The 13,013-nt window shown below is 46.8% G+C and overlaps 1 protein-coding gene across 1 annotated transcript in view; it reads left to right on the forward strand.

The window, feature by feature from the left end:
• The window catches only part of BMP6 (bone morphogenetic protein 6), a gene marked incomplete at its 5' end in the record, with an annotated part of 152,081 nt that overhangs the window by 380 nt on the left and 138,688 nt on the right, over nucleotides 1–13,013 (forward strand). The gene's annotated exons all lie outside the window — the stretch shown is intronic.

Here is a 13,013-nt window from a genome sequence, read left to right on the forward strand (position 1 = left end):
TCCTGTTTTGTTCGGCGTCCTCAACTCTGAGAGTGCCTGTTCTCCCATCGGGATCTCAGAGAATCCCGGAGCAGCTGAGAACTTAAGGAAAGTTGACGATTGTGGTTAAGTAGTGTCCACCGATCTGGGGGGAGAGGGATGCACAAGGAAGTCCCGAAAGGACCGCGGGAGGCTCGCCAGCCCCGGCCAGGCTGGGCTCGCGCGGGCTTGGGGTCGCTCCCCTAGTACCCTCGCTCACATGTCTTTGGCCCGAGCCCCCAAAGGCTGAACTCCTGATCAGCTCGGCCCAAGCTGCACGGGCAGAGAAAGGGTGCGGGTTGGGGGCTGGGGTTGGGCCGGGAGCTGGTCTGAACCGGTTGCCAGGCAACAGAATGGAAATTCAAGGGCGGCTAAATCGGGGCTCAGCCGCAAATGTTCTGTGGCAAACCCGGACCGAGTCAGAGCTTTTCCCCCTCGCGTCTTCGCATCTGTAAATGAGAACGTTCGTGAGGAGGACTTTTCCCAGAATCTGTGCCTCCGATCTATGCTCCTCTTCATTCATAAACTGACTCAGCGTAGACGCAGCGATGTAGGGGCCGCGCTCTAGCCAGGGAGAAGTGGGGCGCAGGAGCCACGACCGGAGCGGGCGCAGCCGCGCGGTGGGGTGGGTCTCCGCGGACTTCCCTTCCGGGGCTAGACGCGCGGCTCTGCCCAGGCCCCGAAGTGGGTTTGCAGGCATTGCCAGAGCAGCACCCGCGTCTCCAAGCCACGTCGGAGACGTCCGTCTTTTAAGGACAAGCCCCATGTCAAAACCCTTAAGCGAGTCCTTTATAAGTCTGTCAAGGAGAGAATCAACTCCGCTGAGCTTTGGGGGAAGAAAGGACTGGGGCGGAGGGGCGGGGTTCCGAGGGTATGGAGCAAGACCGCAGACGTCCGAGGGGTGCAGGCATCCTCCTGGGAAACTCCTGACGCAGAATCTCACAGGGACTGGAGGCTCCAGGCCTGCCTGTCTGGCTCCTTGCAGCGCCACGGGTTCTGATTGGACAGGAGTTTTCACAATTTATTGGGATCAAAGCCAAGGTGGAGCCACCTCCAAGAAGTATTCTAAGGAAATTCTCAAGCCAGTCAGTCAAGCTGGGGCACCGGGGAGGCACCAGCGCTGTTCCTTATTCTAACATCCCTGCTGCTTCTGTCTTAGTAAATTCCATCCCCTGCCCTCGTCCTCATTACCCCCCCTCTAATCCCCTAAATTTCTTCCCTTGGAGAAATGTTTCATTGCCTTTTGGGGGTAATCCCCGACTTGAACAAAGTGGGAAGAATAGCACTTGTGACTTCTTCAGAGACAGTTGTATCACACTTTCCAGAAAACAGTTCTTAGGCTTAAGGTCGTGGTTCTCGACCTGGCACACGTGATGCTGGGCTGCTCCCCAGAGCAGTTAAGTCAGAATCTTAGTGGCTACGGTCCAGAAGCCCTGGCATGGGAGATACCACCTGGTATCTGAAGGCAATCAGATCACTCCAGAAAGCAGTTAACAGCAATGCTTCTTTATGTCAGTGGCTCCCAAACATTGCTGTGCATGAGTCACCTGGAGGGCTTTTAGGCCTAGATGTCCAGGTGGTACCCCCATCAGTTAAATCAATGCGTGGCTGAAAGCTGGATATCAGCGTTTTTTAAAGATCCTTGGGTGATTCCAATGTCTGAGAACCACTGGTATTTGAAATTGTACGTTGGCCTGAGGCAAGTTTGTAAAGTTTGACATTCACTGTTTAGTGACCTCCAAGTTCTCTCTCCTTGCTTTTCTGAGCTTTCCAGGTCTACAGGTACACGTGGCTTCTGAAGCTTGAAGCAGTTTGTCAACTCTAACCCTGCGAAAGCAACCGTTTAACATAGTATCTCCCTAGGGATTTTTCAGAAAGATTTTTAAAGATTCAAAAAATAGCACTGAAAAATTCTAAAAGAACTCAATAATAGTGTCATTTCAGGCCAGGGACCAGCTGTTACAAAACAAAAGAGACTCCTAGGTAGGGAATTCTGCCCCAAGCCCTTCTTAGACTTTGTGATTGCAAGTTATAGCTATCTGTAGATCCGGTTCTGGACTCCACATGGGTAGAGGAGAAAACCTTTCCAGGTAAGTTGAATCCAAGTCAGAAGCCATGCCACCTGCCACTCAAGCAATGCTATTTAATATTAATCCATTTAGCAGTAGGAAAGGAGGATTTTATTATGAGAGGCTAAAAATGTGATGAAATCTGATTATCATAGCTTTGACCATTAGGACAGTACATTTGAAAGAAGTAATTGCTTGTGCTGTGCTAAGTCGCTTCAGTTGTGTCCAACTCTTTGCGACCCTATGGGCTGTAGCCCACTGGGTTCCTCTGTCCATGGGGATTCTCCAGGCAAGAATATTGGAGTGGGTTGCCGTGCCCTCCTTCAGGGGATCTTCCTGACCCAGGGACGGAACCTGTGGCTCTTATGATTCCTGAGTTGGCAGGTGTGTTCTTTACCACTAGCGCCACCTGGGAAGCTCAGTAATTGCTTCGCAATGTGGATTCCCTAAGGGTGTTGAGACAATCCACAGATTTCTTCCTCCCTGTCAACGGCGTGTTAAGTTACTGTATTACATGACTAAAAGAACCCTACAGAAGGTAGCAGGATGGATTTTAAAGTGTTCTTATATTCCTACTGAGTTAGGTAAGTTACAAACTGAAAGTTACAAATTAAAAACTGTAGGTCTAAGGGAATGTGTTACATCGTTGTAAACATCCTCTTGGGACAGAGGAGTAACTTACTCATGAAATACATTGAAAAGGCCTGGAGCCTTGTCAGTCAGAGACCATCATCAGGAAGCATGAATCAACAGGATACATTTCTTTTGCGTGTCCCCAAGGCTGGTCATCTGGCTGCTGTGTTCATGGCTTTACACTCTCTGGGTGAGCAGTCTGTTGATGTATAACTTCTTTCGTTCTAACCGGCTGGTGTGCAGAGTGCCCGCCAGGCAAGCTGAGTGCTCGTTAACCTGCATTCAATCCCGGCCATGGGTGCCTTTTCCTACTTGTTTCCTAGCGCTGAAAATGTCTTGGCAGCCTGAGAAGCAAGCCTGCCAATGTGGTGACCTTGGAGAAGTATCCTGAACTGTCTCGGGTCTTAGCTTAAAGCTCACCTTTGAGAAGAAACCTCCTCTAACCACTTGGTAGGAACTGCTGCGGCCCCCACCTTCCCTCACTTGTTTACGGTCACCGTACCCTGTTGATTTCCTTGGTTTCACTTATCACAGGGAGTGCTGTTTTTTTTTCTTTTAAAATTTGCTTACTCATTTTGTTTGTCACCACTCTAGGATGTCAGCCTCAGAAAGCAGCCAGGCTTATCCACTGTTGTAACCGAAGTTCCTAACACAATGCTGAGCATACTGAAGGTGCTTAATCAAGAGGGAGTGAAAGTAGGCATATTCATGTAAAATTCGTATTTCACGAATCTGCTTAGGGGATATCTGATTTTATTTAGCTCATTTACAAGTGGCATACTGATTTTTATGAACTTTAACGTATTTATCTGGGCTGAGCTGGGTCTTCATTGCCTCACATGGGCTTTGCCTAGTTTCGGTGAGTGGGGGCGTCTCTTTGGTGCAGGGGCCTCTGATTGCAGTGGTCGCTGTTGCTTGTTGCAGAGCACAGGCGAGCGGGCTTAGTGGCCCTGAGGCATGCGGGATCCTCGCAGATGAGGGATCGAACCCGTGTTCCCTGCGTTGACAGGTGGATTCTTAACCACTGGACCAGCAGGAAAATCCCTACTTGATTTTTTTTTTAACTTTTTGTATTGGGGTATAGCTGATTAACAATGTTGTGATGGTTTCAGGTGAACAACAAGAACCTACATGATTTTTATTAAGTAAAACATTTGAGGTAAGTGAAGACAGGTAATCTCAGCGTCTGAGATTCATGATATCTGATGCATATTTTCAGGCTTTATTAAACACCTTTCTATTAGTTACCTGTGTGTATATTAATTCATAATAGGCATTACGTTTGAGAGTAGTGCAAAGTTTTAGTTAAATCTCTGCATGTCAGACTTTATTTTAAATTAATGAGGTATTGATCTACAGATGCTAGTGAAAGTCACTCAGTGGTGTCCAACTTTTTGCGACCCCATGGACCATACAGTCCATGGAGTTCTCCAGGCCAGAATACTGGAGTGGGTAGCCTTTCCCTTCTCTAGGGGATCTTCCAACCCAGGGATTGAACCCAGGTCTCCCGAATAGAAGGCAGATTCTTGACCAGCTGAGCCACCAGGGAAGCCCGCAGATGCTAGGATAAAAAAAAAAAAAAAAAAAAAAAAAAAAAACCCACTCAAATTATGGTCAGAAAAAGGAATCAGCATGTGTTCCTACCAGTAACAAGAAACTTATTGTACTAAAAATACTGGCAATCTTCTGAACAAAATTACTCTTGGGAAACATAAATTAGAAGAAAAATGGAGTACTCTTTCCTTGGATTTGTAACCAGATACACTGTAGTGTCTTTTTCTTATATGATCAGTGGGCCTATTTTTCATTTAAGCTGCCTGTGTTTAGGAAGATTTTTGTTAGAAAATAAATCCATGCCTGCAAGCTATTCACAGCAAAAATAGTTTGAAGAACTTGATTGCAGGAGTGTGGCTCAGAAAAGCAGTGGATGGTCCCCTAAAGAGATTTCAAATACTAAATGTGAAATTCAGTGGTATTTCAACCAAGTTGTACAAAATGTTCTTAAACTTGGATCAAAGGGCAAGCAGATACCATTGTTTAGCTCTCAGATGGTGCTTCCTCTGAATGTCCTTCTAAGAATGGGTATAAATCCTTTTTAGATGTGTTGAGTCATTCTTAGTTCCTCTGTTGAGAACTTAACTCTGATTCGCATAGAGGAAGGATCCCTAGTGATATAAACATCTGTGTCAGTGAAAAAATCCCCACAGTTCAGCACTTTCTTCAGCGTGTAATTGCTTCAGCCCCGTACCTTCAGAGTTTGGCTACTTTGAATGTTGAGTTTCACACGTTTGCTTAGATATGGGAGTGAGAGGGTGAATACTGGATATCAGAGAGTCTCAGATGACCAGTCGCTCTGGTCTTTGCCTCTCTCCCGTCTGTTTATGAAGCTGAGTTAGGAAAGTGAGGCGAGTACCATTTCTTGGGTCCAGTCAGCTTTGGGTACTTTTCCCTCTCCTGTTTACCATCCTGTGTTTAACAATGGATTATTCCATGGGAGGCTCTGTTTTTCTTAATATGAAGACATTGCACTTTTAATTTTTCCATTTGAGCCTTATTCTAGTTTTTCAGTCTTTCCTCTTGTCTAAATTTGTGACATCGCCTTTGATGCCTCCAGCAGTGGGAAGACAAGTGGGCGATATTTTAATCAGATCATCGTGTTCCAGAGTAGTCCAAGCTTCCGTAAGTATGAGTAAAAGGAGTAGAAACCAGTGTAGACACTTGCTACGATCTGAGCCCTTGAGAGGCCCATGCGTATACACAGCTGTTACACATTAACCTTCCTCCCCCTCCCCCCCCCATGCTGACCATCACTCTACCCAGCCTGTCCCAGGCAGATGACATAGCTGTCCTGGCCGCGTGGTGTCACCCAGGGGCTGGTGTGGGGTGCGGCTGGCATCTTCTCCTCCCCTCTGTTTTCCCCACAAAGAGCTGGTGTGTACTGCTGTCTTCATTTCTGTTTTCGTCGTGACAGCCGAGTTGCTTTTATGTAAGCACGTTTTCTCATAATATTCTTACCTTCTGGCTCCCCTCTCTTCCACCTTTTGTCCTCTGGAAACTTGGGACCAGAAAATGCCCCTAGTCCTACCAGCTATTTAGGATAGTGGTGACACTTGTGTTAAGGCGAAGGAAAGCCAGTCTTGTTTTCATGAAAGCTAGTTAAAGAACCGGGGATATATCAGCCTCTACAGTCTTAGTGCATGCCAGAAATTCTTGAAACTGCAGTAATATCTGTTTTTTAATGGTTTTTAGTTTTAATTTTTGTGTTATTTATTTAAAATTTTTTCATTATAGTTGATTTACAGTGATGTGTTAGTTTCAGTTGTAGAGCAAAATGATTCCGTTATCCATATATATATGTATCATGTATCTTTTTTGGATTCTTTTCCCTAACATGCTATTACCAGATATCGAGTATGTTCCTGTGCTATACAGTAGGACCTTATTGGTTATCCATTTCATATATAGTAGCATATATATCAGAGAAGGCAGTGGCACCCCACTCTAGTACTCTTGCCTGGAAAATCCCATGGACGGAGGAGCCTGGTTGGCTGCAGTCCATGGGGTCACGAAGAGTCGGACATAACTGAGTGACTTCACTTTCACTTTTCACTTTCATGCATTGGAGAAGGAAATGGCAACCCACTCTAGTGTTCTTGCCTGGAGAATCCCAGGGACGGGGGAGCCTGGTGGGCCGCTGTCTCTGGGGTTGCACAGAGTCCGATACGACTGAAGCGACTTAGCAGCAGCTGCATATATATGTTAATCCCAAACTCCTAATTTAGTACCCCCTCCAAGCTTTAGAAATAAGACATTGTAGTCTGCTGAAGTTGATTGGACTTTTTGGCTCCACTTACTAGTGTTTTGAAAATGTTGTGCTCTGCAATTATTTTTTCCCACTGTCAATAAGTAGAATTTCAGCCTCCTTATGAAGCTAGACCCTGGAGCTGGCTGGAGACACGGAGCTATCTTCCATGACATTGCTTTTCTGGAGGAACATGCCCAGCAGTGGACAACGTGTTTTTTTAAGCTGGATTTCCTTTATCCATTGGCAGCTAGGGATGATCCATTTGTGTCGTCCATAGGTCCTAGAATTTACAGCGTGAAAGGTTCATGTCATCTCTTCTGTTTGTAGTTACACTTGTGAGAGGTACTTGGGCCCCTTCCTCACTGCTGGTGCGTCTCAAGCTGAGGAACGACCAACAGAACCACTGAGAGCCTAAAGCATCTGAGAAATAGGGCCATAGAGTTGTTGGTCAGACGTGAGTGGATAATTCAGGAGAAATTAAAATCATGCAAGGCTGCAGCCCAGGGCAAGAGGTGGGGAGCCCAGATCTGGAATTTTGTGGATTTTCTTTTAGTGGATAGCATTCTCTCCTAGAACTCTGCTTTTAGAAAAGAAAAACAAAAACTAAGCATCTCTATAAATATCCTCTTCTTTGGTATGCCGAAGGACCGTTGACCTTAAAGAATTGTTTTCTTCTCCAAAAATGAGCTGAAAACCACGTTGCCCTGAGCAGCATTGTTCTACTGATGTTCACAGGCTCTGATTCTCTTCCTGCCCTGCCCATGTCCATTATTAAGCAGACTAGGTCCATAATAGAGATGCTATCTAAATTGCATCAGGTAATTCCTGGATGGGTCCCCACGGTCCAGTTATCTCCAACCCAGTCCCAGATGACTGGGCCGAAGACTCCCCTGCAAGCATTTTTGCAGAATGAGGTTCTAGTTCCGAGTGGGAGAGCCTTCCTGGCCCTTGGGTTCATGGGCACACGCCCTTGGTTTCTGATCCTGCCAGATAGGTCGGGGATTGTCCCACGCTTCAGACGTCCTTGCTCTGTCGTGCTGACTTTATGTTCAGATTGTTTTCTCATCATCTGAGCGGTCCGAGGGGGGAGGAGCGGGCTGACTTCTCAGCAGGCAGGCGGCACAGCCCAGGAGCCCTCTCTCCGCCGAACTTTGAAACCAGCCGACAGCTTTATTACGACTCCCCTGCCCCTTAGCCTTTTCACCTTGTCCAGGGTGGAACTTCCAGCCCTCCACATCTGTGTCTGTTGGTGGGGGTTCCTGTGTTTACAGTCTTGTTGGCTTCCTGTTCACGAACACGGGCTGGCAGAAAATTCTGACTCGCGTATCGGGAGAGCAGGAACTAACCACTGCCTCGTCTGGGTTATTTTCTATGGTGATGTGGCTGGGAGACTTTTATAATCAACCTTGGTCTCTGAGACCACTTACTTTCTCCCCACGTCCCCTTTCAATCTACGAATTGACATACCCTAAAGACAGAGCTTTGAAAACTACGCAATGAAGGACTAAAAGTCTCACTTCCCCCCAGATGTTATTAAACACACCTCTATCAGAACAAAGTAGCAGAGAACCTGCACAGTAAAAATACTTTTTAGAACAGTCTGTCTATAGTAAAACTGAGAGAAAAGCTCAGATTTCCTACGTATGCCCATACCTCCTCATGCGTACACCCCCTCCCAGGACCACCATTCCCCACCAGACTGGTACACAGCTTCCAGTCAATGACCCTGCGTGGACACAGTATCACGCAGGGTCCATAGTTTGCATTATTGCTCACCATTGGTCTTCTGCATTCTCTGGGTTTGGATGAATGTTTAATGACATGTGTCCATGGTTATGGTATCATATGGAGTAGTTCCACCTAAAAATCTGTGGAGAAACTGTACATTTAGCTGGAAAAGCAAATCAATAAAAACCCAAAAATTCAACTTAGGCAGAGTTTGGGGGAAGAGAAACAAAATACCTTCGAACAATATTGTTTGGAGCTTTACCCCATCAGTATATGAGTAGTTTTGATTGACTTTGCGGGCCTTATTTTGTGTTTCTGTGCGTTGACAGCAATTCCATTAGAAACCTCTCTCTCTCTCTTTTTTTTTTTATAAGTCTAGGAGTTTAAAGTCTTTTTTCCTCCACATGCTTTCAGTGAGGTGTCTGTCACCATAGTACCTAGACAATCCCTCAGGCAGAGATACAAGCGATTAAATTTCTCCCTGGCTTGTGCCCTGTTTGATCCGTGCTCGGCGGGACTGGGGGAGTAAAAGAAAGCAGCCTGAGGAATGGATAAGAATCAGGAATTCTGTGCTTGTAAATTATTAAAATTCGGGGGGTGGGGGATGTTATTGGGGAGAGGGGTTCAAGTTTTCAGAAAGGAAGAAAAAAATATTGTTAAAACTTCGTGTGAGTTTTGGATCGAGAAACTCAACAAAAATACCTTTTACTCCCTTAGTGGCAGGATCCGGGAACTTGAAAAGGTTTCCTCAGGAGAGACTGTTTAGATCAGATTAAAATTAAATTAACAGAGACTCCGTAAACTGGTGGTCTTAGTAGATTAGGCTCATTTGCTTTGAACTGTTTTCCGTGAGAAAAGGCTATACCGATTAATGGTAAATAATGAGAAAAGGCAGTAGTCAAGTAGCATGGTAACCCTCAAGAGTGCTGTTGAACAAATAGCTGGCGATTCGTCTGAGGTAGGTTGGGGATCTGTGAGCATCTCTCTGCAAATATCGTAAGGTGATACCCTTCACGAATTCCCCCCAGTTCTCCTTGAGTCAGCTATCTGTGTGATTGGGGTATTTTCTCAATTCTAGCTACACAACTCCCTTTATCGCCTGACACATCCCTGCGGAGATGAAACCTCAAAAAGAGGAGCTTGGCACCAGGGCTGTGTCAGTACATTTGAGGACTTCAGCTTGCTCCCGTATCACCGGGCTTAGTATTCATGGTGGTTTCACACTCTCTGGTGGGAGAGAAATCTTTTCCTCTGTTAAACTTTAATTTCTGTTGGCTGTGCTGGGTCTTTGCTGTTGCACGTGGCTTTCTCTGGTTGCGGGGAGCACGCACTGTTCGTTGTGGTGCCCAGGCTCCTCACGGGGTGGCTTCTCTCACTGTGGAGCATGGCCTTAGGCCCAGGGGCTTCAGTAGCCATGGCATGTGGGTTCTAGAGTGTGCAGGCTTCAGTAGTTGGGCACACGGGCTTGGTTGCTCCTTGGCACGTGGCATTTTCCCGGACCAGAGATTAAACCCACGCCCTCTGCATTGGCAGGTGGATTCTCATGCACTGTGCCACCAGCATCATCTGGGACAGAAGTCTGAGCCAAAAGGCTTATGGAGGGTAAGGTGAGGAGGACTCAGGTGTCTTCAGCTGAAGCTATTGGGAGAGTTGCATTTCTCCCACGGGCTGTGGAACAGGCCTCTGCATTTTGCTGGGGTCTCTAGGGCAGAATGCCCTCATACCAGCTTTGGGAACCCCTCTCACCAATCTTGCACCTTGCTTGTGTATCTGCTGGCTTAAGGCTGTTTGTCGTACACGCACCTACGTGTCGTCACTGTTAGAGGCGGAAGCCCGGACGGCTCAAGCATGCGAGTGGTACCCTGTGGAGCTTGGTTCCCCCTCTCTCCTCTCCTTTCTCTCTCCTCTTCCTCCCATTAATAAATTTGGCCACCCCACTGCCTTTATTTCCTCTTTTACACCTTTTTCTTTTTCTGTGGTGCTGATGCCTTTGGTTGTCATGAACAGCACGCTGTATACACCTCTTCATGGAGCCTCATAGCTTCTACCACCAAAATGACACCTCGCTCACCAGAGTGGCTAAGCAGCTGGTTTTCTTGAGGGTGATAGAAAGTGCTTTAAGGCCTCTTCAGTGCAGAGTTGAAGAAAGAGCTCTTGATTAAGATTCCAGAAGCTTAAGCCTCCTGTCTTTGTGTTATCCCTTTTTAGCCTGTTCAAGCCACTTAGCCAAATCTCAACGTCTTTCTTTGTCTGTAAATGTGAATATTGGGCTGGATCAGCGTTTTCCTAATAGCATTTCGTGGGACACGTCTCCCAAATGCTCTGCAGAGGAAGAGCGTGGAAGCACTTAGCGTTACATTCTTCTCTTGGAGATCCCGTGTCTGGGAGCATGTTAAAGCCTTGACAAGCCCAGCAGTAGGGAAGTCTGCTAACATGCTTTTTAGAGTTTTTTGAGCTGACTTTTGCTCTGTAACCCCTTTCCCCCATGAAACATCCTTGTGCCATTTCTCCGCCCTAATAGCCTCTCTTGACCCTTCCCGGGTCTCCCTGTAGAGCAGCGGCGGGACTGCAGGCAGCTTCCTTTCCAGCGGCTTCGGCCCTCTCTGGAAGGGCCGCCTGGTGCCGACTTCCACGGGTGGCCCCAGGCCCTGTTTCTTCTCCTGAAGGCAGCCGTGGCTTCGGGCTGTTGCTTGTCTGTGGGTTGTCTCACCATGACTTGCTTGCCTCTCCCACTGTGATGCCAGCAGTCCCCTGCATTCAATTCTTTCTGTTGTAAACACTTGCTAGGGTTTCTCTTTCCCTGGCTGGACCCTGATCACTACAGCCTTTTCATTCTCTAGAATGTAGCAGAGAAACCCCAGACTTTATAATGCTCAGAGGTTCTAGGAGTGTTCCACATGTATATCTTTTATTAATTTTTTCCAACGGCTTTCTTACGGTATCATTGACATACAGTAGGCTGCTTATTTAAAGTATATGATACGATGAACTTTGACTTATATGAGTGCCTCTGAAACCATCACCACAATCAAGATAGTGTATCCAGGGCTATTCTTTTTAAACGGTTGCCTATGCTAGGAAATAGAATAATATCCTAATATAGAGGAAGTGTAGTGAAAATCCCATCTTTCATTGATGCCATTTCAGTTCATGCTTCATTGTATATGCTTGGAACATCCTTAAGAATGGAATTTGCTGAAGATGCTTGTGAATGATGATTTTGGGTCAGAGAACTCTCCAGGATCAAGCCCGCTCTTTGCAGTGTTGACCGGCCTCCATCCTGTATCTCACCTCCCGTATTTATTTTTTTTTATAGGAGCTCATAATAAAAAATGAGATCTCTTCTGATTTCAAGATCAAGCATCTGGGGCCCTTTGGGGATGGTTAGAGACACTGTTGGCATCTCCTTGATACTCAAGCTGAAAGGGTTTGATGCCTCGGGCAAACATCACCGAGATTCTTGCTTGTGTCTGTCTCAAATTCTGGCAGTTGAGGTAGGGCACAAGTCCAAGACATTTAAGAAAGCAGACTCCAGTTTACTCCTGACTTTCCCCTGCTAGGCTCACCCTTCTCCAAGGATCCTGGAAGCTTAAATAGAACTGCATCCTTTTTTTGTGTCGTCTGGGTAAGGCGGGTGTAAGAACATGTAAGTATTGTATTTCTTTATGGCCTTTTGCTTTGAAGAGTGACAGATGTCACTTACCCTATTATCTCAGCAAGGAAGGAAAAGGACTTTACAGCTGCAGACGTACACTAACCATTAGTAGGTGGGGTTAAGAAGAGTGACATGTCACTTACCCTATTATCTCAGCAAGGAAGGAAAAGGACTTTACAGCTGCAGATTTACACTAACCATTAGTAGGTGGGGTTAAGTGGCTCTGTAGTAGGTGCTTTAGTCTCTACACTGTGTCCTTTTTGAGTCTCGTGGACTGTAGCCAGCCCGGGAGTCTCCCAGCAAGAACACTGGAGTGGGTTGCCATTTCCTTCTCCAGGGGATCTTCCCGATCCAGGGATCGAACCCTCATCCCCAGCACTGGCACATGAATATTTTACCACAGAGCCACCAGGGAAGCCCTAACCATTAGGAGATAGGGGAGAATTTGGAGAACGGGGGTAGAGAATTGTTATCGAGAGTCGTGTTAATGTTCAAAATAGCATCCAGTTACACCATAGAACAGTCTGGTGAAGCTGCTGAGCTCTCTCCTCACCTCCCCCACCACTCAGCGAAGCTCGCCCACTTTCTACTGTCCTCTTACGGTTTGACTTCTGTCCCCATCACTCTGGGGACATTCTTCTATCAAAGGCGACTAAGCACCCTTCCCCCAGTCTTCACCCTCCTCTCTTAAAGCCTTTAACCTTCTGACACACCTTACCACCTGCTGCACAGTCCTGAGAAATCCTCTGCTTAGCTTCTGTGACTCTGCTTGCTCTTTCCTGGTTCTTTTTCTGTCCCCTGTATAGCTGTTTGGGAACATTTCCTGAATAAAAAAAAGATTCAGAGGGTTGGCATGTAATACTCGACCTGCACACGGGGCTGGGATCGCCATGGGTTTGGGGTGGGGGAGCCCACTCGGATGCAGGAATAAGGAGGTAACTTGGCTGGGTGGTGCCTTTCGGGTGGTGTGCGTGTAGGCTGAGTGGGCTGCGGTGATGGGGTCTGGGAACTGGGGGATTCTGGTGGCCAGATGTCAGCCTCAGGGAGGTCTCCAGTGGGAGCTCCTGATCACGTGAGCCCATCTTACTCGCCCGTCCATTCAAAG

Source organism: Bison bison, unplaced genomic scaffold (assembly GCF_000754665.1).
Source record: "Bison bison bison isolate TAMUID 2011002044 unplaced genomic scaffold, Bison_UMD1.0 scf7180017864053, whole genome shotgun sequence".
NCBI classification, from domain to species: domain Eukaryota; kingdom Metazoa; phylum Chordata; class Mammalia; order Artiodactyla; family Bovidae; genus Bison; species Bison bison.